Consider the following 25,516-nt stretch of genomic DNA (forward strand, 5'->3'; position numbering starts at 1 on the left):
AAGTCGTCAGTGATTATTTTCAGACAACTTTCAAACATGCATATTAGGTAATTAAATTTGCAATAAATGGTCACTCTGTTATGCAACCCTTTCCTTGTCCTTCTGTATTAAGCCTTTTCTAAACTGATGTGTCAATAACGAATTTTTTCCAGCTGCTCTAGATCAACAGTTATTTTCTGAGCTGTGAGGTATAAAACCCCAAACTCACCTCGCTTATACTCTATGTAGTGTCTGCAGAAGTTGCTTACTTATATTCAGGTGTAATAACCTAGCCTCTAATATTACTGTTCTCCTTTGTTACTGCTTAGAGATATACACTTATGTTGCTTCTCTTTTGGGCCTTTTGAATGTATCATCATGCAAGACTAACAAATTTTTAATGTTGAAAAGAGTCTTAAATTAAGAGACTATCTTGTGCCCAGAAAGTGTAATTGAAAACAATAAATGTTTCAAAAATATAGAAATATTTCCTTTTAAGTGTCAGTTTTTCCCTTCAAATATTGTTTTGACAAGGAAATTGTTCTTATTGGGGTTGAGGCAGGTCAGAACTTGGTCCATTCAAAAGGCTGTTTCTGAGGGCTTTTTCTCTTTAAGTTTCCTGGTAATAAGACTGACATTATTGTTAGTATTATTATTAGTATTATTATTATGAATTAGTATTACTTAATTCATAAGTCTTATGTCATAAATGCTAGACTTCAACAGTTGTTCAAAGAGAATCAAACAACATATATATCATCATTTTTAATGGTGGATGTGACAGTGTTAGGTTAACAGTTAACTCTATGTTCTTAAATGTTTTTTCCAACCTAATTCATAAAATGGCTTAGATTAGAAGAGATGTTAATAATCATCTGGATCACCTAAAGGAGTCTCTGATTCATCAGGGTTCTACCAAGTCCTGCCTGTTTCTGCCATTCTGCCTTAAATTGCTTCTTAGAAGCAGTAACATGATGTTGAGAAAAAAAAAAATTCCTTCAGCCCTTCTTGTTACAGAATGGACAAAATTCTGAGTCAGGTGAAAAACTTTCTTTGCTAAGACGGTGGTAGTTAACAATTTCAGGCACTATGGAGTTCAGCTGGACCTAAATAATCTGCAAAGAATTTTTTGTTTCATGCATTTTCTTGTCCCAAAAAATGAAAGTGAAAAATTGTTCTTCCTCTTGATTAAGACTATTCCTGAAAAGCAAACTTTAGCCCATAGCTCCTAAAACACTGCCTACTAACACATTTGATAAAGCCTGGTCATAATAACATATTTTTGATAGTGGCATTCCCTGAAGATACCAGTTTTTCTGTGCGCTGGTAAGCTTATGGACTTATGTATGTGACAGCCATGGAACAAATTTTTTTTCAGCTGTCAGTGAGGGCTCCCTTAAACACCACAAAACAGGTGGGAGCAGGTATATAGGCATTTGGGAGAATGAAAGCATAAAAGTTGCTGCACTTGTTTTTCTGTTTTTTAGGATGGCATTCTGTATTTTACATGTACATTTTGGATGTTCTAGCAGATTTCTTTGCCTGGAATATACAGGTGGAATATTGCCTGGAATATTTGCCTGGAAATGCAGGTGTAAGCTGCTACACTTGTTCTCCTATAGAAAGTACACATTATGTACTTATGGAAAAGAAAGCAACCATGTATTTTGAAACTGTTTTGTAATACATAAGCATCAGGGTGCAGAGCTCATGTAGGGTGTGCAATACCAAGTCTTTCCATTCCTGATTGTGAGCTCTTTCCATCACAGCTGTAATGGCAAGAGCTGCATCCCTGCCAGTTTTAACTTTGCTTATCCAAATATGCTCAGACACCTTTCACGTAGCCCTTTTGATGTAATCTCGTATAAGGCGATCCCTATGATCCTTCTTTTTAAAACAAAGCAACTTTAAAATTAATATAGCAGCAGAGCCACTTTCTTGAAGAAAATCAATGTCTCGACTTGGGGAATGAAATGTCAAATGTCTAAACTCCGCTTCTGGAAGTTTACAGCACAAGTCTTAACTGCATTTAAACCAGAACAGCAACAAGGTGATTGCATGCTGTCTTGATGTCTTTCTCAGGATAGGAAATAGAACATTATAGGTTTTTGTGAAGAAAGATGCTGAATATCCTAGTTTTCATGTTAATATCATTTGGGGATAGGATATGCAGACAACTGATCCCTAAGGAAAAATTCTTTATGAAGATAATTTGCTTTGTTGTATGTGTTTAATATGAAGAGAAAGAAATGTTGTTCACCTACCAGCTAAAATACAAAAAACCCAAAACTCTAGAGTGACTTTATAAAAAAATACTGTTGTTAGATTTATCCAACCTTATAAGATGAGCTTATAAAGAAAGCATTAGGTAGCAGTGCTATAGAATTTTATTGATTAAAAAACCCCCATAAAAACAAAAGACAGCTCACATCTTTTACTTTTCTTGTTATAATTGTTTTTGTGATTGCCTTCCTTTGAAGTATTACAAAAATTTCTATGAGGACATGAGTCCTCATTTCCAAAGGCTCCCAAAGGAAGATATGTGACATAACAGAATTAATATGAAGTTAGTCACAAGGGATTTGAGGTGAGGTTTAAAGTGCTTCCAAGTCTTCCTGTGTTTGGACCTGCAGTTATATACACCCCTAAAAGGCACAGTACAGCTGTTATGACACTGGATGTGGAAATACCTGACATTTAGGGGTCTCATTTGTGACATAAGAACTCTTTGACATCTGAATGATAGAGATTTACTGATAGCATGAACCATCAGATCTGATTTCTTTTCTTTAAAGGCACCTATAAGGTGACTATCTAAATCAGTCAGTAAGAAATCCTGATTGCAAGCATTATTGAAGCACTGCATTAATTTTTCAGAGCTTGAACGTATACCTTTATGTGATATTTATAGGCTTAAGTTTTCTCTTGGTGTTCGATCCTGGGAGCTGTTTTTTTACAAAAAGCAAAACATGATATTCTTTTCTTGAGAGGAATTCCTTTCCATCGGTGTGAGGTGCTCAGCAGAAGAAGCAGCAGTCTGACTGCCAGAGACTTGAACCTATATCAGATCCCATGTCTCCTTTTTCAGCGAGTGGCCTCACTGTTATACTGTACTTAGGTTGCTGTTTCCTTCCTTCTTTGCAGAAGAAAAGTGTTAGCATGAAGGGAATAAGCAGGATTCCTGATAGGGTATTCTGCCAGGAATGGGAAATCTGTGCTCTGCTCCTTGTTCCAGGGACTGCTTGTGTTTTATGCATTAACTGTTTCGTATGAAGAATGTGAAATCTCATCCATAAAAGCAGCTTCCCAGCGAGCTGTATAAATATATGGTTGTTTGGTCCTCAAGAATGAGATATTTTTGGGTGTATTTAGAAACAGAACAAGTGTCTAAGTCTCTACAGTCCAATGAATGTTGTGAAGAAATACCTGAACTGCAGACTAAAAAATGAAACCATAATATCTGTGGCTACTCTGGCTGTATTAATCATCACATCTCAAGAAAGTTAATGGGATCAGATTGCTTCTAATATTTGAGATGCCCTGACATTATGTGCTGTTGCCAGTTTAAGTGTAAACTGTGTCAAAATGTAGATACTTGGTGTTGTTTCAGTCTTGGAGCTTTTGACACATCTGCATTTGACCAGAAGATACATTAATGGAAATCTACATGCTTCTGAAGTGACAGCTGGAGAGCAGTTAAAATATTCTAGAATTTCTACAAAAATACCTGTAATAAAAGGGGTGGAACTGAATCTTATTCCTGGGTGAGTTTTGGACACCTATGGAATTAAGCAAACATCTGAAGGTTGGTACTGCTGGGTTTCTGAACACAAATCTGTCCTGTCCCACAGCAGCCAGCAAGTATGTGAGCATGCTTTACTGAAATGGAAGGCAAAGGATAGGCTAGGCTTACTGGCAGATGGCTGAGCTGCCCCCTGGGGAGGTAAGAGGTATGAATTTGAACTTTGTCAGACAGAAGAGGAAATTGATACCTCGCCACAACTTAATAACACACTTGAGCGTCTGCTCAAAAGCTCCTGTTGCGAGTGTCTGAGTTGCAGAGTGGATGCTCTCCATGGTGCAACTCGCAGTCTTACTCTCTGAATGTCAATGGAGTCCTTCTGGATATACTGTGGATTTAAGGTTCTCTCCAAGGGAACCCTGCTGAAGACCTCACTCCTACCTGCAATCAGAGTTACAGCTATGTGTGACTGGGTTCCAGTAGGAAGAGGAGATGATTGATGTGCTGAGGGTGTCTCACTAGGTTGCACCATGGTGTTGATAATGCCAAGGTTGCAGGTTTGATCACTGCATGGGCAATGATCCTTGTGGGTCCTTTCTGACTCTGAATGCTCTGATGCTGTGACTTGCAATACATGAGCAGCTGAAATGCTTGATTACTTATGAAGTCCTGCTGTGTTTTGCACATATATGTTTTTGTCTGTGAATATGCATGGCTAAATGGTATACAGACAGATCAGATTTTTTTAACGTAGCTTATGCTCAGCATGCACTACAATATTTTTCTGAGCAGAGTGCAGGTTTTTGTCCTTTAATGATTTTGTGTAACAATCATAGTGATGTTCTCTTCATAGAACAGAATGTTATTTTCACCATATGTGTTTTGCTCCAAACTACTCAAGTTTGAGCTTTTTGGAGGACAGTCAAACTTTTGCTATCTGTATGAAAGGCTTTACATGGCTAAGACTCCTGTGTTCCTGGTGTTTGGAGGCTAGTTTGAAATAAAAAATAATATTGCAGTGGTTGTTTTACAATGAGAATGGGAGGGAATGACAATAAAGCTTCTTTGTAGAATCATGGTAAAATTAATATTAAATATTTAATTGTAAGAAATTTAAATCTTCTACTATGCTTTTGTATTGCAGTGACATGTGTAGTTTTCTCAAGGTGAAGACCTATAAACTCCTACATAGATTCAGGATGATCCCTTTATTTTGTTTTTTGTTTCTTAAATCAAAGCTAGAAATTATGATTAAATGAGCTTCAAAAGTCTTTTTTTCTGTTTAAATCCCTAGTACGGTATGAACAGCTCATTTGGGCAATAGCTATAAATACATAGTGGCAGACAAACTGTACAAATGAACTTGGAGCTAAATATATGTGAGAGTGTTTTGCACAGGTTAAAGGAGAAAAAGAAACATTTTCCTGTGATATCAAAATACAGCTTGATTGAAGATATGCACAGACATACAAGCACACATGATTATTGCTTGAGCTTATGAAAATGGAGCTCTTAATATCTGTTCTAACCTCCATTAGGAATATTATAGATCCGCAGTCTGCATCTATATTGGTTAGTTAACAGTGATAGTGCATATTGTAATTGATCTAGATAAAGATGTTAGTGTAAAGTAGGCAGATGTGCTTAAACCTTATGTCCCCATATAGTCATATTGGCCAGTGATGGCTTAATCTTTGAGATAAAATGTGCAGCTCCTCATTGTGGCTTGGTATAACTTTTAAGTGCAAAATTCCTATGCATCTTTATTTAAAGTGACAGAGCTTTTATCAAATACTGCAGATAATTAAGTGCTGAAACTGAAAACCATGTCCAAGCAAAGAATTCCACTGATTTTGTGTGTGTGATTGTTTACAGATTTCCTTCTCCATTTGCTCCCAAAGAATACACTTAAACACTCAATCAATGAATAACCTACAGCAGTTTGTTGTAGATTCAATAATGGGGAATGGCTCATTGTACCAGGATAGTCAGATATACCCATAGGAAGTGTCAGTGGTCAAAATGCTTCCATTGCCAGAAGGTAGTCTGAAAATGGTCTAGAAATTCAATACAGCATTGACCCTACATTGTATACATGATCTGCAGTCTGTTCCTCAATCTTATTTGAACTTTAAAACCAGCCATTTTAATCTGAGGATTTATAATATGTTTGTACATATTTATATTCTGGATTAAAACTGTTTTTCACTGTCTATAGCTAGAAGTTTGAGGTATTCATGTTTGTTTTTTCCACTATTTCTATATACAGCCTTCTTGATCTTTTTTTAGCATTAATATATTTTATGACAATGAATTTTCTGAAACTAGTCTTATAAAATTTATGCATGCTTTTCCTCATTGTCAAGTATCTCTTCCTGATACCAAATGTTTTTGAAATGCATAGCAATATGAGATTATAGAAAATGTTTCTGGACTTCCTGAAAAGCTTTAGCTCCTGTTGATATGAGAAACTGTCTTGATTTGAGAAACTTTTCTGCCTTTTTATATAGACACTTTTTAAATATTTCTAATTTAAACAAAAAGTGTGCATGAAATTTTAAAAATATAAATTGAAGATTATAGGATTATAGGTTTTACACACGATTATAAATTAATTTTACTAGATAAAACTAAATGTGTTTCAATCAATGCAATTTTTTTCCTCTGTTTTTATTTTAATTTTTTTTTTAGAGTAGCAGTGTTAATTTTCTTAATAATCCCACCTGGGACCCTGCCTACTGTCTATGCCCAAAGGGATCCTATGCTGCAACTTGGATGCAACAAAACTCTGCTAATTGACACATCATCTTCCTCCTGTCTACTGCCTGTTCTAGGTAAGTGAGACACTTTTATTTTGCAATGTGTTTCTTGCTTTCTAAGTTGCCAGTGAAAATCTTGCTAAATGTGTGCTGCTGGCCCCGTGCTTCAGACTGATGCATATTAAAGTGAGCACTGCTAATAAATACTTGGAAAAAGTCATTGCACTGAGTGCCTTGAGTTATGCATATGACCACAGTGAGATTACACCACTTGCGATTTTTAATGTACAGTGTCACAGGCTGTTTTCAAAAAGGAGCACACATCTCTAGCATTTGCCTCTTAAATAAAAGTCTACTTGTCCTATAAAATATCATCCATCAGCTTTTTGGTTTAATTCAGATTTTTAAGAAGACCTTCCTCCCTTGAGGTTGTGTGTATGATGAAATATTTTAACTGTATCTTATTTAAGAGATGCAAATAAAACCTTTCAGCTTTTTCTGAAGCCTAGAAGTGTTTTGTTTTGCCAGCTGTCTATGAAAGTTCAGTGCTTAAAATGTTAGGAGCCTGACTTTTTTTTTCTGTCTTGTAGATCTTTGAAAAATTGGTTTATGGCATGTCATACATCATGTATCTAAGACATATGGGAATAGTTAGAGATTAAGGTAAATAGACAAATTGAACTGCTTTAAACCATTTTTCCCTGTTTCACTTTTATGAAAGAGTTTATGAACAAAAGTTGACATTAAGCAATCACAATGGGCTATTCTATATGTTTTAGACAGTGGTAAAGACTTTAGTGTCAGAAAGTGTTGCATCACTGATGCTTATATCAATTTGATTGGTGTCCAAGTTTTAAAAATGTTACTTTGTCAAGTCATAACCTTTTCTGAGTCTTTCATTTGTCATTGTTTTGATGATTATATCTTAAGAAAAAAAAAAAGAAAAATGTTCTGTGCATCGGGAATCATATCATAGCTCATAAGGCTTATCAATTTTTTGGATAAAATTAGCATTTTTTATGTAATATTATTGTGTAGATATTTTAGTGTAAAGGTTTCAATTTAAAGACAAAGATTAGCAATTTTGCTCAAGAAAAGTTTGTGAGAAATACATTTTAATGAAACATCAGCATGACTTGCAAAGTCTTCAGTGAGAATACTTATTCACACATAGCCACCATACCCAGGCTGTTATTGTTCATAACAGTGCAGCAAACTGGGGGCTTCCAGACCAAAGGAAAAAATGTCAGGTGAACAAGCAAGGTAAGTCTGAGTATGAATTTGATATAAGCAGACAAGGACTTTTTTTTTCCTAGTCTTCACCAGCTTAAGAGAATGGAGCTATTCTGTAGACACCAAATAACTAAGAGGGAATGGACCTGGTTTGCCTATTTGTGTTATTTGAATCTCTGCAGGAATTTAAGAAATGATAAACAAAAGGGAGTGTGCACTAAGAATACCATCCATGGTTTAAAGTGCTGTTTGCTTCACTTTGTGATCTCAGGGCAATTATTTAGGTTGTCATTCTGAAGGGGTGGGAGCTGGGCTGAGTGTTCAAGATGTTGCTAAGGTGCATTGACCATATCTAAATATTTCTGTGTACTTATAGGAAGCTTTAGGGGAGAAACAACCAAGTTACAATATTTTATTTAATTCAGATCCTTTGGGGCAACTTGCTCAAATGACCTTAAATTAAAACACCATTTCTTCCGACTGTCTACTAAATATAATGAGTATTATGTGTTTGCAAGTTTTGTGTACAGTATTTACTTGTTATCTGATTGTAGGGAGATTCATTCTAATAATTTATAGGTCTTATATTTTTATTGGTTTTGTACTAGTCTTGTAACTATTAGCAAATTTGGTTTATTTTTGCTGGATGCACTAATTGGCTATACATCAGTGATTTCTCTGATCATGCTAGAAACCAATGTTTTCTATCAATCTGTTTGTAAACCAAAAAAGTTCTGGAATATCTACTCATTTGCAAAAGGTAATTTTATTCTTAATACAGATCAGGGACAAAAACATAGAAACAAAATAAGATTTAATGCTGGGAAAGTTCTTTTCTGTAGAAAGGTAAAAAATGTTGCTTTTTAGCAATTTTTAGTGGGTCACTGATTGTTTTGAATTAGAGGATGTATTTAGGACTGCTTTTATGCACTATGTAAAAACCAGGCACTGATTATTTTCAGTTCTACAGGTGCAAGTACAGCTTTTAGTCACTTTGGTGGGAACGTGCTTGTTTCCTGAAATCAATTGCTATCTTCTCTGTTTATCAAATTAGCTATAAAAATGAGGTATCTGAATAAACCCCTACACTATTAAAAGAATTTTTAGGTGAATTATATTCTTTAAATTAGTGGAGAAATGACTCTACTTTGCTTGATTAAATTTGTATAAAGATATATTAGCACTATTTCCTGCTAAGGCTATGTCTTTTTCTCTCTTTCTTGGTATTGTGTATAGAAAGAGCGCCGATAAACTTAGCCTGACACGCAAATGTTGCTCAGTTTAAGCGAGGGCGCTTTGGCCCTTCAGTCGCAAGAGGGAGCTGTTGGAGCTCAAACTGCTGGGACTGCGCGCCTACGTACTGCCGTTTTAATCGATACCCCTCAGCTCTAAATATTTAATGAAATACATTAACAATTATTAGTTTCCACCATCGCACTCTCTGACTACCACTGACATGCATTTTCTGAGAGAAGTATGAAAACAATAATTAAAGTGAATAAACCTATACATTGACAGTAATATATTTGGTGTGTGTGTGTGTGGGAACAACACCCAATCTTTTCTCCTTATGTTGGTGACAAGCTTAAATCTGCTTCAAAGCAAATAGTCTTGTCAAGCAGTGAAACATGACTTTGGTTATAGAAACCTTTGTTATTCCTTTATGTTGTTGTGTATCAAAAGTCTGAGGGTACAACTTTTCTAGTGTCTCTCCTAGGAAATTAAGTGCACACATGAATGTCATATGGGGAAGAATGTCAGTTTATATGAAAATTGAAGAACTAGCGGTGTTTCCCCTGAAGTTATGCACAAAGGCATCATTGTCAGTTGCCTTTCTTAGGCCTTCCCTGCAGGCATGATCAGACTCAAGCAGACAGCTATTTTCCTTTAATTTTCCACAGCAAGGCAGTAATGCTTATGATTATTGTGAAGTCAGGAAAAGTTTAGTTTCATCAAGTGACATGTAGTGTTGCAATTAGTTACTTAAGCACTTCTTATAAAATTTTCTACTACAGTATCTGGCTTGTCAGATGCAGCTAAATATTAGCATCTTGTATTAAACAGGAGGGTGAAAACTCCTAGCAGAAAGCCCAGCTGACAGCTCTCAACATGAGCTGAATGATCACTCACAATTGTAATCGATTCTGTAAGTACTGAACACAAACCCCCAGGCAATTGAGGAAAATAGGATGATGAAGGACTGCAAACTAATACGTTACACATCTTCATTGATTAGTCATTGATTAACCATTATTTTTCTGAATGACAAACAGCTAGTGGTAAAGTAACTGAAGCTGATGATTTATTTACATGTTAGACAGAAGATGACTTCTTTATTCAGCTTGATTGTGAGCTAATGTGAAATGAGAGCACAGCAACAGTTTAAGAATAAAGAAAGGTTTATAATATGTTTTTCTTTTTTGACAGCGTTCCTAGATTCAAAAATGTTTTTACTGGGAAGAAATTTAACTAGATTTTAAGCAGCACATAAAATTCAAATGCAGATAATCTACATGGTACCTGTAGTATAACTACATTTAAAGAGATCATTTTATAGACTTGGTATTTACAAGAATATTGATCTGTGTTTATTGAACTTTTAATTTAATTCTGTTTTGTCCAGTGCCTTATTGGCAATTAAACAGCTGCAGAAATGGCAGAATAATGGTTTGCAATATGCCCACTATCTTTATTATTCTGAAAATATCTCTAAACCTTAGCTTTGAACACCCCATGGTAGGAATCACATAATTAGGAAACAGTCTTAGCATTTGAGATCAGGGTTTTTTGAAATATATATCAAACACCTAATTATTATCAGCTCCTACCAATATAGTATGAAGCAGAACTGATTTTAGGGGAGGGGGGGGGGTGTTTGTCTAAGGTTTCTGCCAGTCCAGAGGACTTGTGATGAGGGTCCAGATGACATTTCCCCCTTCTGGTGTGGCTTTTTTGGTTGTGTGGGGTGTGGTTTTTTTGTGTGTTTTGGTTTTTTTGGGGGTGGTGGTTTTTTGGTTTTTTTTTTTTTTTGGTGTTTTGGTTTTTCTTTTAAAAAAATTTCTTCCAGGAAAGGGCAATAAATCTATTCAATCAGTTAAGAAAAGAGGCTTAAGATACTGTCTGTTTGAGGTTCCCTGATACAGTCTATTCCAGCTATGAAAGTGTTGTGGACAATGCCTGTTATTTATTAGTGACAAATCATTAGAAATCTTCAAATCTTCACTTTTGTCTATCACAGCATTAATTTTGATGAACTCTGTGTAAGCATGTGGGTATGTGTCTTCGTAGGAATTATGTTCCAAGTTAACAGTAATTAATGTGCACTTAATCTAGAGTGCTGGTTATCTGTGATGTGTATTAAGCACTTATCAGGGAAATTTCAGTAAAAGATGTATGCTTTCAGGAAATATGGATGTAGAATCACTATTTGAGGGAAATTCATCACCATTGTGAGATTTAAGGGGAAATTATTGTATCCCAAACTAAGTAAAGAAAGATGGCAGCATACCATAGTATACTACTGCAGTTGAGGTGCAGATGAGCTTGATAATATCTTTAGTAACTGTTTGTTATTAGACAAAAAATTGTGCAATTCTGTTGTCTTCGGTTCTGTAAATTAATACAGCTACTTAAACATCAAATTCCTTCCACTGTTTTATGGTGAGAAATTACTGTAGATTCTTATGTTCTGTATGTGACTTTGAGAGGCTTGCAGGTGGATAGCAAGGGGTGCCCAGCTGGTATCTTCTGAGCACATTTAGTATGAACCTCTGCTAAACTGTTAGCTTCATGTTGAAATGCTTGTCAGCTGGAGCTAAGCATGATCTTATTTCAGGGTCTGAGCATTTTTCACATTAAAAAAAATAAACCTCTATGCTCTTTGTGTTCAGGTTTGTAACTTGCTTACAAAAGATCTCCGGGACGGTGATGAATTTATGCTATTATTACTTTTGACTGCCTGCCAAGGAAGTTGAACCAGTTTGCTTCCTGGCACATCCCTAGTTTCAGGACTGGGTTGTACTAGGCAGCAGAAGCATTTTACCAGGCACCAAGTTGCTGCTAGCTAGGCAGTTCCAAGTTATAAGCCCTGAAATGATGGTGCATATCCATTTGACACAACTTAATTATAAATCTCCACCTCCTCATGGCTGATCAGCCCTGTGCATTTCCAAGGAACCTGCAGAACTCCTGCCCTCCCAAGCACAGCCTTGTGCTGCATGATGAGCATTCTTAACTGAACGCTGCTGATTGCTTTAACAAGTCTGCAAAATAACAAATGAAACATTATTTTGCGGTAAAACTACAGGGAAAAGCCTCCAGGACAAAGCATGAAAATACTTACCTCCATTGCTCCTATGTGCACTTTCAATATATTTTTCTGGTTCCTTGTATAAAAGTGAGAAAGAAATCCAAAGAATCCTTATGGAATTGTGTGTGTCATACTCTGTTTGTGTTACCCATTTAAATTGCCAATTAAGGGCACTATTCACATGAGCAAGAGTTTGATGTGGCCTACTATGTAAAGCTGGCATATACTTTGTAATTGAAGAAAAGAAAGAAATGTCTTGGATTTTGCGTCTCATTCTGATTATCACAACTACACATGGGGTACAATATGTCTCAGGGTCTTCAAGCATATTTAATATCTTTAAATTTTTAAATGAAAATGTAGCTGTCAATTTTAAACTAATTTGGATGGACAGCAATAAAATGCAAACCTCACTTCAAATTAGAATTTTCAGTGAGGATTTCTAATGGAAAGTAATTGCTGACAATAGGAAATGACAAATTACTAATTACTTAGTTCAATTAGACTTTTGTGCCTTTGGTCCTAAGTGGCAAGCATACAGCAAATCTTGCACTTTTATAACAATTAATGACACTAAAACTATTTAAACTGCCAACAGATGTGAGTAAGAAGACATGAATTGAAACTTACTTAATTTACATACTATCCCAATTTTATACCAAGTAAATGGTGTTTAATTTTTATGTTACAACTAAATATCACTGGCCTAGTGTGATTTCTGCAGAACTTCTCAGAATAAAATAGTTTTACTGAAATGCTAGTGCTAATGCTTTTTTTCCTCTTATCACAGCACTATTTATCTTAAAGTGACTCTAAAAAATATAGTGGCACTGAATGGAATATAATTTTTTTGTGGAGTTTGTGCTTCCAAAGGAGTTTTTCTAAAATGGGCGGTAGAATTACATCAACCTGACCACTGTGATGCAAGATCTAAAATTCTTCTTCTAATTTACAGGTCATTGTAAAAATTAATCTAGTTCTTACAATTCAGAAGCAGTCAAAGAGTCAGTGTATTTAATTCTCATTCTTTAATGAAAAGCTTCCAGAATATGTGTGTTAGATATTGCTTCTTGATTCATGCCATGCTGACCTAATCCATTTGTTAGCAAAGGTTGGAGTCCTCATTCTTTCTCACATTTTGCAGTTTCTCTTCTGAATTGCTTTCAGCTATGTTTCTACTGAAGAGTGGTAAACCTATTTTGACTGCAATGGTTTTTGTGTAGTCATTAATGTATTTATACACATATATGTCTTCTTTGTGAACTTTACCATAGTTTCTACACTTCAAAACTTCTAACATGGGATGCCTAGAGTTAAATAGTCAAATTAGCATTTTATGCCTTGTGAAAAGGTAGCTGCCTTCAAAGGATTCCATGTGATAGTTATGACATCTTAAGGTGTTTAACAGTTTGGAGAACATGCCACTTACATTTGAATATATGAATGCCTACCTAATATTAGCCAGTAACATATTTTTAGTCAACCAAAGAAGAAAATTATACCAAATAGTGGAGTGATTAATCCAACAAAACTCTGTTTGACTTTACAGATTATTTCGCAAAAGCCTATTTCTAAACTTCTTTCCTTAGCTTTCTTTTTGTTTTGCCTAAAGGCAGCATTTAAAAGAATTCATTAATCTAATAGTGATTTATGATAACTTAATTTGCCAGAGAAATAAGCTTGTCCTTTTTTTTTTAGCAAGATAGAAGGAAATAGAGGGTTTTGTATCAATGGATGTTCTGCAGAAAAGATGTATAGAGAGAAGATAATATGCTTAATATGGGGATAGAAATAGGAATGGCTTTATAAAATATAAATGAGAAGGCTACAAGACAAAATGTAGTACCCAAATCAGAAAAGATTTATAGAAGTGCCTAGATTTAGTTGCAGAGAAAAGAAGGTGTTTAGTAAGGTGCAATGTACCGGTGTGTAATTTTGTCTTACAAGACAGTGTAAGTACTGATAATGTTACAAGAACCTTAATGCAATGTACTTCAAGATAGACCAAGTATGAGACAGAATATACAATTTTGGAATTTCTTCCTTGCTGTGCTTTTATCAAAGGTCTTGGCAAATGACTGCCAATTGATTGTGCCTTTATTTAGTCTTTTTACACTTTATGGAGTGTTGCAAACAAAAAAATATAATAAAATTCTCCTAGATTTGGAATATTAGGTATCAGAAAAGCTGAACTGAATAGATGTAGAGGGTGTGTGTTACACAAGAGGGTTATATCATACAACTATATACTTGAAGAGCTAGCTCTTCACTTGGATTATGTTAGTGCAGTTTTGTTGTTAGCAGAGATGCTTCAGTATAGATCTCTTAAGTCTAGCAATTTCTGTTGAGTTGTACTGTACTATAATCCTCTAAAAAGCAACCACCTAGCATAAGCAGTCAGTCCTTCTGGCAAAAGGATTTCTCTAAGTGTATTTCCCCAGGAGATTGTCATTTTGTGGTGTTTGGTTTGGGGTTTTTGATTGGTTTTTGTTTTGATTTGGGGGAGGTTTTGGGTCGTTTTTTGTCATAGTGTTTTTATTTTATTTGGTTTCTAATTTTCCAGTAATTAGGGCAATTATATTATTACTTCTGAATAAAGGTTCTGACTGAATTGAATTGACAGCAGTAGTTCTGGACTAACCTAAGTTGTTTCACTACAGCTGTAGTTTTCTCTTCCCAAAAGCTCAGTGAACTTTAGAGTTTGAAATACAAGAGAGACCATACCTCATAATAGAGGAGAAAGGAAAAGCACAGGCTTTTCCCCATAGGGGGTAGGAAGCCTGGGCAGGGACAGAGGAAAGAATGAGTTTAACAAATCAGAAAGGAAAAAAACTGTGGCATTGGTATTGTACTTAGAAAGAGATAATGTGGAAAAGAGGTGAGAGCAGGGACAGAAGTATACCTGGAGCAAGAAGGACAGGAAAAAAGAGAAAAACCCAGAAGTGGCCTAATTAGAAGAAAAAAGGAGAGAGACAGATGATAGGGGGTAGGGTAGGGGGGAGCAAAAGAAGGGTCAAAAGTACCGGGCAAAAAAAATAATGAAGCTAAGGAAAATTAGCAGGACAGATATAAGGCTGAGAATATGGTGTCTTCATTCATGCCACAATGAATCATGAGAGTAAAATGTTTAGGCTGATTTAATCATCCGCAGAGTGTATAATTTCCTTTATAGCTCCATCATAATTATTGAGGCACTGCAACAGATGAAATATGCAAGCCTTGATTGTTTGGTCTACTGAGAAAAATGAGGAAGAAAAGGATGAAAGGCTGGAATACAAACCTAGTCATGTTTAAGCATAGTTTGAATGAAATGTATGGCTGTATGGGTACCTACAACTGCAGAGATGCCTGTGTGTCGAGCGATACATTAATGTGGAAGCCACATTGTTAATGACAGTGTTGGGTCAACTAAATGTACTGAGAAAATGATAATCTACTCCACTGGCAATATGTTGCTTTAGTAGTAGAATGTACTGGGTTGAGCTGAGTTTGTAAAATTGATTAATACCATTATCACTGTACACATTTTCTTTAGTAAAATATTAATTTCTTTATATTAAAAAAGTAATTTTGTAGGAATTGGGAAACATAGGCACCAAAAGTCTTTTAGGATTTAATAAGAAAATGCAGAATGTCCAAAATTGCCATAATCTCTTAGCACCTCTGGCCCAGAATATTTCAAAATTGCATTTGTCATTATAGAAACTCTTAGTTGTCTGACATGATTATCCTGATGTACTTTTCTCTAAAGTGACAAACAATATGAATGGATTTGTACTGAGACATTCTGCAGATAATTTTCTATTATCATAGCAGTGAAAATTAACAATACAGGATGATGCTGTAAATATTTTCTAGCATATGAAAGTAAGTATGCTGCTAATGTATTAGTTGGCTTATTATTCTTCATCATGTAAATTATACATTTCCATTTTATTTGTAAGACTAATGACTCTTAACAAGAGCAACTCTACTGAAAATTTCTGATAAAGGCAGATTTTTTTAAAATTAAATGACAGAGGGTCTAATATTCTGGTGTTTCTGAACAGGTAAACAAATTGCCTTAACGCCACAACCACCCCCTCCTATTTTTTTAAAGAGGAAATCAGAAGTCCAAAAAGAAAAATTGGTATAATTTAGAGCTAAGACCCTGATTCAGCAAAAATCAGCTTGTCTTATCCACTGGGCAAGGCCACTGAAGTACTGAACAATAGCTTTTCTTAGCTACATGTGCAGTGGAAGACAGCTGTTTTGCTAAATGGGTCCAGTAATTTTAAATATGCTTAAATGAACTGGTTTTAAGAGAAAATTTCATCTAATAGCATGTAATAACATTAAATAATGGTTCATTATTAAGAACAGATTTTTTTTTCCTGGATTAACAGTTGTCTTATATTTGTATTTGTGAGATCTAGCGGTTGCATTTTTTAATGAATCAATAGTTTGTAAGACTTCATGCATTTGTTTCAAAAATTGCCATGAAGGATGACACTTCTCAGAGAATGAACAACTACAGAATAAAAATGTGAAAATAGGGCAAAATGTGGTGTATTTTACAACTATATTAAGAATAAAGCACTGCCATAAGTAAAAGTAAAAACTGAATATAAACCCTGTAGGAAAGCATCTGCTCCTTTGAAGGTATAGCTGTATAGAAGAATAGTAGAGTAAAGAGAACAATAATCTTTTGGAACAAATGTGGTTAGGAGGAGATGGTTTTAGAATCGATAGGTTTTTAGAAGGATGCTTTTTTCTTTTCTAGCTTAGGTAGAGGCTAATGGCTGGAAGCTGGTGTACCAATACTATCAGAAAAATTGCAGATTATGGATATGGATTTTGATATTGCCTTTTAGAGGATCTGCTGTCGCTGTAGATAAAGTGTATAAGGCCAAATGCCTTGTTAAGAAAACAGTGTATAGGATATATGGGTGCATGCAAAAGATTGTAGCTGTCTTCATATGTACATCTTCACTGAACAGACTGTAGCTGAGAGTTAAAATGGGGATACCTAATTTTTGGCCTGTCACAAAGCACTGACCCTTGGAAATAAAGGACTTATGTGCCATTTGTATGGGCAGTATTGTATTGTATCTGGAGTGGTTGTGAGTAAAAGTTTACCTCCACACTACAGTACTGGAGAAAGAAGCTAATGACTGATGTTAAAGCAGACTAAGAAAATATTGTTTGTAGTCAGTCATCCACAAAAGTTAAGGTTGAGTTTCTTCTTGACAATTCCCATTTTTGAAAAATAAAGCAAAAGTCACATGTTGTTCATGATTTTTTCCATTAATTATGAGGGGGCATACAGACATGAATAGAAAATTATCTCCCTCATGTTAGATTTTCAAATAGCTGTTATTGCCAGAGTAAATATGTCAAAAATCATTTATTTCCAAAACCATGAACTTGTCTAGTCTCATGGCTTTTGGGGTAGCGTGGGCTTATATTGCCCAGTATTTTTATCTTTCCTTCTTTTTTCATTTTTAAGCAAAAATGGAGTTTAGAAGCAGGAGCTTGTTAGTAAAAAATCCCTGGTCTGTTTTAAGAGCCAATACTAGGAGCACTGGACATGGTAATGCTGCAAGTCTTTGCCTCTTGCTGTGGCATATACTGTAATTCATCATGAGGAAGTAAGAGTGAATAAAGCTTCTTAAGTCCGGGCTGTGCTTTTCTAAAGAGCATTGCCTGCTGACTTCCCAGAGAGGTGGAATCAGCTGTCAGGCTCTCTCAGAGCCTTCTGGCCCTACCAGAAAAATGGATTTGTGTGGCATTAAGTTGTTCTTGCCCCCATTAGGTTGCATCAGTACTGCAGCCAAAACCTGCTTTTAAACTTCTCTTGTGTTTGATCCCCTGACTTACGTTCTCTCACTGTTGTAAATTGCTTTTTTGGGGGAAGGAGAGGGGCTGGCCAAGTCTGTGTTTGTAGCTCTTAGTAGCAGGCACGTTACACTTCCTTCAGTGATGATTTGTCTTCTTTTCTTTCCTTAAAAAGTCTCATACAGCACCTTTTCTTTGTTTTGTTGCAGAGAAATACCAATTAATAGATTTAGAAATGACTGATAACTTTAATAGCAGAGAGTGTTTGAGCTTTTGTTTTTTAACTTGCGAAAATCTAATCTAGTATCGTTGGCAGATGGGTGTGTTAGTTTGCCTTGACTGTATTTGCTACAATTTGATGCTGAGTTCTGCTCCTCATTATGCTAGCGCAAGTCTAATACAAGTCTTCTGACATCCATTGTCCCTAGGGATTTACTACCAGAACAACAGTAGAGCTGAAGAAGAATTAAACCCCTACTCAAAATAGTGAGTGCATGATATCTGGCTGTGTCCTGCTACTTGCTGAGTCCAAAGGGCCTTCAAAGAAAGAAGCAGCTTTTGGATCCCAAGTTTCTGTCTTTTTCCTTCTATTTCCTCTTTCATAATCTTTTCCAAAAATCTTCACCTTCTTTCAGTAAAAATACTCACAATTTAGAGATAATCCTTAATTGCTTTTTGTTATGTGTTACTTTCCCTAACTGTATTCAACTGTTTTTTTCTTGTTCTCGTTGTTTTTTGGGAGGGTTTTTTTGTGTTTTTGTTGTGTTTGGGGTTTTTTTTGGCTGGAAGGAGTTGGCTCATGCAGTGTATCTGCATATTCCAACATAAATGATTCTCTTATTCTATGAAAAGACTAGAAAGTCGTGAGGTGACAGGGGCTTATACTGGGCTGTGAAGAGTAGGATCTGTTATGTTCCTGCACTGAGAAGAATAATTTTGTTAAATATTTTTTTCTTCTCAAAGGTGAGATAGCTTTAGGACCCACATTCTGTCACTACAATCTCCCTTTTGTACCAGGGGAGTGTGAGTGCTGGTACACACCAAGCCTGGGGAAAGCAGTTCTTGTGGTACAAGCAGTCTTTTCAGTTTTTCTGTATTCTTGCTTAGTCATGAAAGGCAACTTAACACTGACTTTAGTATGATCCACAGGGTTTTGGCAGTAGTTTATTGATTTTTGTGTTTTATTTTTTATTTACTTCTCTGAATTCCATATGGCTTTCGATTTAGCTGTACAGGAAAAGGACAAAGCAAAATCCCACTATCTGGTATGTCAAAAACTATACTTTGACTCAGTAGGGAACGATAAGGTAAAGGGCGAAAGAGTTTTTTTCTACAAACCTACAGAACACTGTAGCTGTTTCAATAATTCACAAAACCACTGGTTATTATAAACCACTGTCTTGTACCAGGATATGGACTGTATACAATGAAAAGATAGATCCTACCTTGAAAGGATAGATCCTGCCTTCATAACTGATTGTTCCCCATTTATCTGCTACAGTTAGTTCCTTTGTTTATTGATCAGTTCATTCATCCTAGCTTATATTAATGTTAGCACTAAAAAAGAAAAGTGGATTTTTTTTCTGTCCTTCTTCCTGAGAAGGCTAATTTTCTTTCAGGACTTGTTGTCCTCCCTCTGTTACTAAAACAGCTTTCAGTTTCCAGGCTACCTAGCTGAAAGACTGTTTGTGGCTATAAAAGAGCCAACCTGGGGCTCAGTACATGGATCTGAGGAGGATTACTAAGGATTCTAGGGCATTTTGCCTCTGTCCAAAATTACTTTAAGGCATTGGTGTCAGATAGCTTGGCTGTGTCTGATGGATCAAGGGGACGGAGTGAGAGTGAGAAAGAGAGGTGAAAGGGATAAGGAAAGGATTGAGGACAAAAGGAAGATCAGAAAGCAGTCTGGGTAGTGAAGGGAGAGACAGGAACAATATCTTACTTGTGAACTTCTATTTCTAACTCTTTGAATACCAAAGGCAATTGAGAGCATTTCTTCAGACATATTGACACAAGCTGGAGACAGGTGACTGGCTTTAAAAATTCATTGCTGATCGTGAAACATCTATATAATTTTAAGATTTCTATATTTGACAGTCTTTAAAAGTAGGAAGGTGTATATTCTTATTGTGAGTCATAAATAAAAATGAATCAAGTGTTTTTCACTGTGGGACTATTTCCTTTCAATTTCATTCATTTTGACAATTCTTGGCAGTAGCTGTTCAAGAAACATTCAAACCCACAATAAGCAGTGTTGGAGGTCAGGACTGCAGCATGTTTGCAGAGATGCATGTTAAGAGAAACATCCTGACCGTGGTGTGTGTGGCTGTGGTGCTGGACAGGCTGCCTGCCGTGAGCCCCAGTGCCTGCTGCTTGGAGCTTGTCTTCAACTCGTCTGGGGGGTGCTATCAGTGCACCTGCACTGTGATGCTGATGCCTGAGTCTCACTTACTACCTTCTAGTGCTGTGACCTTTGAGACAAGGTGCATAATTCTCTGTGGTTTTTTTGCAGAAATATGACTTAGAGTAATTTGAAAAAAGCCCAAACAGGAGACCCAGAGTTGTGGAGTTTTCCCCAGCCCCTCTTCTTTTGAACGAAACCAAGACCTAATTGTTCTAATGTAAGTGTGTGAGGGCTGGTTTATGACCAGTTTCTTTATCTCACTGCCCACCGATGGATATACAGCCAGAAAAGAATGTAAATTTTATCCAGGTACAAGAATGTCTTTCTATGAATGTACAGGTGCTACTTATAATCTCGGATTCCCCTGGGGCAGAATGATGGTGATAGTGATGAGGGTTGGTAATGGAAAAGCCACAGTTATATCTAATTATTTTTAGTACTTAGACAGCAGGGTCACTTAGAAATACCTGCAAGTTCTTGTTGACTGAGTCAACAAGAAACAGTCTCTTAGGAGCATTTGCAGCACACTGGGGAGGAGAATGTGAACTTTGATATTGTGGGCCAAATTTTTTCCTTATGTATTTTGGATTTTGCTAATTGACTTAATACATGTAGATTTTCCCCCCTCTGCCTGTAATTGTAGCCTTTCTTAATCTTCTATAACAAAAAGCATGGTAAAGAAATTGGTATTGTAGGAGTTTTACTTCATTCTGCAACTTTCAATGCTTTGCCTGAAATATATGAAGTTATTGTGCAATCTAGAATTTTTGTTTGCAGAAGGTGATGATAAAAAAACCTTCAGACTTTTGAAAAACAGTTCCAAGTCTTGAAAAACACAGGAAATAAGATTGGGGGAATCAGCAACCCAGACAAACCAGTAGAATGAAATTTTGCTATTTACGTTTATAATAATGTATAAAGTGATAAATACATCCTGGGGTAAAACAACAAAAATACCATTAAGCTTATTTTCAGAAGTAAATGGTTATTTCCAGTGAAGGCCTGATGATCCAACTTTGGGTCACATTTGGCTCATAGATACAGAAAATATCTATGAATCTATACATAGACAGAAAATGTCTATGAATTAGATCTGTGGGGAGAGGTAAAAACCCACATTAGTATCTGAGACCTTGTGAAACTCTCTACTGAGACAGAAATATGTCTAAGTACAAACTATGTATGTACATATGCTTATGATTTCTTGTGTTTGATTTACTAGCAAAGAATTTGGAACAAAATAATAAAAAAAACTGTGCATAGGGGTTTTTGAAAAAGATTTTTTGTTGTTGTTGTTTAATCCCCTGTATCTAGTCAAACTGCAGTTTCATTGCTGGATAATATTGTAAAAAGATTCATTGTAAGGTTTATCTAACATTGGTGGTGTTGATGAATAGTTGCAATTAATACATTCCCTTAATTAGTCTGATACGCAGAAGATGCACCTGGCAGGTCATTTTAATACTACAATTGATTTATTGCTGCTAGAAATGATTTTACCAGCTATCTTCAGAGAGCACAATTAGAGAGGATTTCATTTTTTTAATGCATTTTCACTGAGGAGTAAACATAAAAGGTCTATGTAATTCAGAACAAAGACAGCTATAATGTACTAATGGTTTGTGGATTTTATTAATATTCAACTAACATTAGAGTCAGTTTTAGAGAACAGCAGCCTATTTTCTATATGAAGTATCCATTTTTAGTCTGAGAGTTTTTTATTTAAAAAAACAATAAAACCATGATATTTTAAATGAATTACTATTATCAGATATGGGAAATCTTAAAAACACTCTAACAGCAAAGATGTATCAATAGATGCTGCATGTGATGTATGTGTCAGATGTACTGAGAATTAGGGAAAACTATACATAACTATGCATATGCATTATATTTTTTGAATCAAGATGAAGTCCCTTTAAACAAAGAAATATTTTTCTGAGGTTACTATAACAATGTAACAGAATCAATGTCAGCTTAGTCTGTCATAAAAGTATCAACTTCTATTTCTAAATCTGCTGCTAAAATTCATGTTGAAATTAGCTTGTTTTGCCTTTTTTTCCCTTCACCTTACTGTATTTTCTCCATTTTTAGTGCTGCAGCAGACAGCATGGCTGCCTTTTGTTAGTCTCTCTGTGCACTAATATCACTGACACTGTGGAAATGTCCAGCAGGCTTCCTTTCTACATCATAGGGAAAAAAAGGTCGTTTCTTCAGTAACATCCTGTTCATGCCTAAGTTTTTTAAAACCTACTTTTTTCATGTATTCTAAATGAAAAAATGTTTTCCCTGATGGGGGGTCATGGCAGGGGCAGTGGGGACAGACAGAATTGTTCAGGGTTTGGACTCTCTGTTGCTTGTATGCTCAAAGTTTTAATTAAATAATGGAGAATTTGTTCATGCAGTAAATGCAAGGTTGCTCTTTTTGTTTTAGGCTATTCTAGATTCACCTCAGCTTTATCTGTCTTCCAAGCATCTTTTGCTCTCCCTGGGACTTGAGGAGCCGTACCTGATATGCCCAGTATATCTCCATAATCTTTAACGTGGTGTTAGGGTGTGGGGACACTAACTGTTCTCTCAGCCTTGGCATCAGGAATTGAGTGATCTGCATTTGGAAGCAAGGGCCTATTTTTATTTCAAAATCTCCAGGAGAATAACTCCTGACCTTGCAATAAATGTGTGAGAAAATAATTATAGATCAGTAATTATGGGTGGTATTTAGCCTGATGTGTTATTTTACATCACTTCATAGTGCATACAAGGTGCCATATAGAAAAAATAAGAAAACATTCCCTTTCACCTTTGAATCTTCTGATCCATTTTCAACATGACCTGAAAAATGGCATTAAGTTATAAAATAAAGTAAGAAATTGTTACTAAAAAAGGATGTTATTTATAGCAGAGTTAAGACTTGGTTTAAGCCTGCCTGAACTCAAGATACAAGTTTGGGATCTCTACTTTGAAAAGATGTAGCCCAAAATGATGGAAATTCTCTGTTATTATGACTAAAATGTTCTGGGCACATACATATGTTGTTTTTACTAGAGTTACTGGTGATTATGAGGAATGCTTGACCATGAATGTCTCAGCAACTTTGCGGACAACCTGTCCTGAGGGCTAGGCAAATACAATTGGTGAAATGGGGAGACTTCTTGGTAGCAATGTGGGTTTGAGCAACTCCTAAGGGAAGAAAGTGGGCAGGTTGGAGGTGACAATAAAATTGTGATAGCAAGAGATTGTCTACAAGGCATGCTGTAAATAATGTCAAGACCTTCCAGTACTGTCTTGGGGGACCTGGTGAAAACATTCAAAGTTGTACCAGTGCCACAGCCAGATCAAAAGGACCATCCACTGTGTGGGTTTTTTTTTTGTTTTTTTGTTTTTTTTTTTGAGACTGGGGAAGAGGGAATGCTCAGCTTTCATCAAGGAGTCCAGAGTAGATGAAGATGCAGTGATCAGTGATAATGAATGACTTCAAGGAGTTTTGGCTAAACAGAAATCACTTCCTTTCAGTTTAGATGGCAGGGAAGGTGATGGACATTAGAAACACTCTGAATAATAGGGCCAGGATATGGATGCTTTACACAGGAGGCATAGGTTGAAAAATAATTAAAAAATGAATTAAGTTGTAAGGTAATGTAGCATGGAGATAATACCTCTGGATGTTTGGGTTTAGCATTTGGCTTTCTTTTTTCCACAGCAAAAAAAAAATTCTACCGGGTCATATGTTTTTATTTTCTTTTTACTTTTTTTAAATTTCCCCCTGGCTCAGGTTCTTGTTAGATTTGATACCAAAGGTGTAACATAAAGCCTTCAGATGCCGTGTATTCTGGAAGCTATGTGTTAAAAACTGTCTCACCAAATATTTCTGTTGTGGAAACACTGTGCAATCTTTTAATCTTTGTGGAGGATGCAGAGGTTTTTCTACAATTAGGACTTAAACCAATTAATATGAAATAGTGTATAATAGTGTGTTAAAATAATTTAGGTTTATTTTTTCAAGGCCTAAAGCTACTTAATGCAACATGTATGAAAATAATAAAAAAATAACCTTTTATTAAATTAATAAAATAATATTCAAAAATACATCAAAATATTTAATATAGAACAAAAAGAACAGAAGCACTTCCAGTTGCAAAGTCAACATCAACATATATGTGGTGTGGTGTTTTGTTAAGTTTTTTTACTTTGTTTTGTTTAGTTTCTCAAGGATTTTAGTGAAGATTTAAAATTATCATAGGACTCAGTGAAGTTTGTTTGCTCCCCACAAAAGCAGAGATGATTTTTATTGACCAATCTTTGATCCAAGAGATTAAAGAAAGTACTGTAAGAGCAGTGAAAAGGATAACACCGTGGGGGTCAATAGGCTTACTGCTACTTGGAAATGAAAGTGAAGCATTCTGTTGGGAGAGGGGGTAATTTAGCATTCTTACTGGGAACTTGAGAGTTTTCCCTTTCCTATTTTTTAAATTTTATTTTTTAAGGGAAGAAAAATTATTCATCTTACTTCCAGGTTTCTCCATGACTTAATACCATGGCCATAATACGAGGTCATTTAGAGGGCACTAGATGCACCCGACATAATTCTGCACAATGCTTTTTAGCCCAAATGGCCTGGCTGTCACATACTCACTTCTTGATTGAAATGGTTCTGGTAGACTTTTGGAATGCAGTCTGAGGGCTTAGTGACTCAATATTTTCAACATGAATACATTTTCTATCTCATAGAAACTTTCTATAAACTACTGCAGAGTTAATGTGTCTTTCTGTTGTTTCTTGAAGTGCTGTGAACTTTACACAAATCTGGTGAAATTGCATGAGTCAAAAGGAAATGAAAGTCCTAGCTCGATACAGTTTTATTTTTTATGGCATCATCATCATCATGGCCCTTTTTTATGAGGGTATCAAAATGCCCTCTGAAAAGAAAATTTTTCTTCTTGAAATAGCCATTAATATCCCTTTCTTTTCCTGATGTGTGTTTTTTTGCCTGTGTTTTTTTCCCTTTCTTCTCCAAGCAGTATGATTTTTGTCTTCTTTTCCACTGCAGAGAGTAAGTGCAGGAAGAACAACAGCTGGTGTGACTTTGATTGGGGACGCACTGAAGTGCTTTTGTTTACAGAATATTCAGAGACACATGAGGCCTCGCAGAGTGCTAGTGTCATGCTTCTTCCCATCTTTGAAAAATTGCCAAAGAAATCTGATTGAAATTGACCAGTTGTATTTATTTTGCTGTTTGCCAGAGACAGGTTTGCAGGCTTAGAGCATTTTAACAT

The sequence above is a fragment of the Molothrus aeneus genome, chromosome 7 (assembly GCF_037042795.1).
Source record: "Molothrus aeneus isolate 106 chromosome 7, BPBGC_Maene_1.0, whole genome shotgun sequence".
NCBI lineage: Eukaryota > Metazoa > Chordata > Aves > Passeriformes > Icteridae > Molothrus > Molothrus aeneus.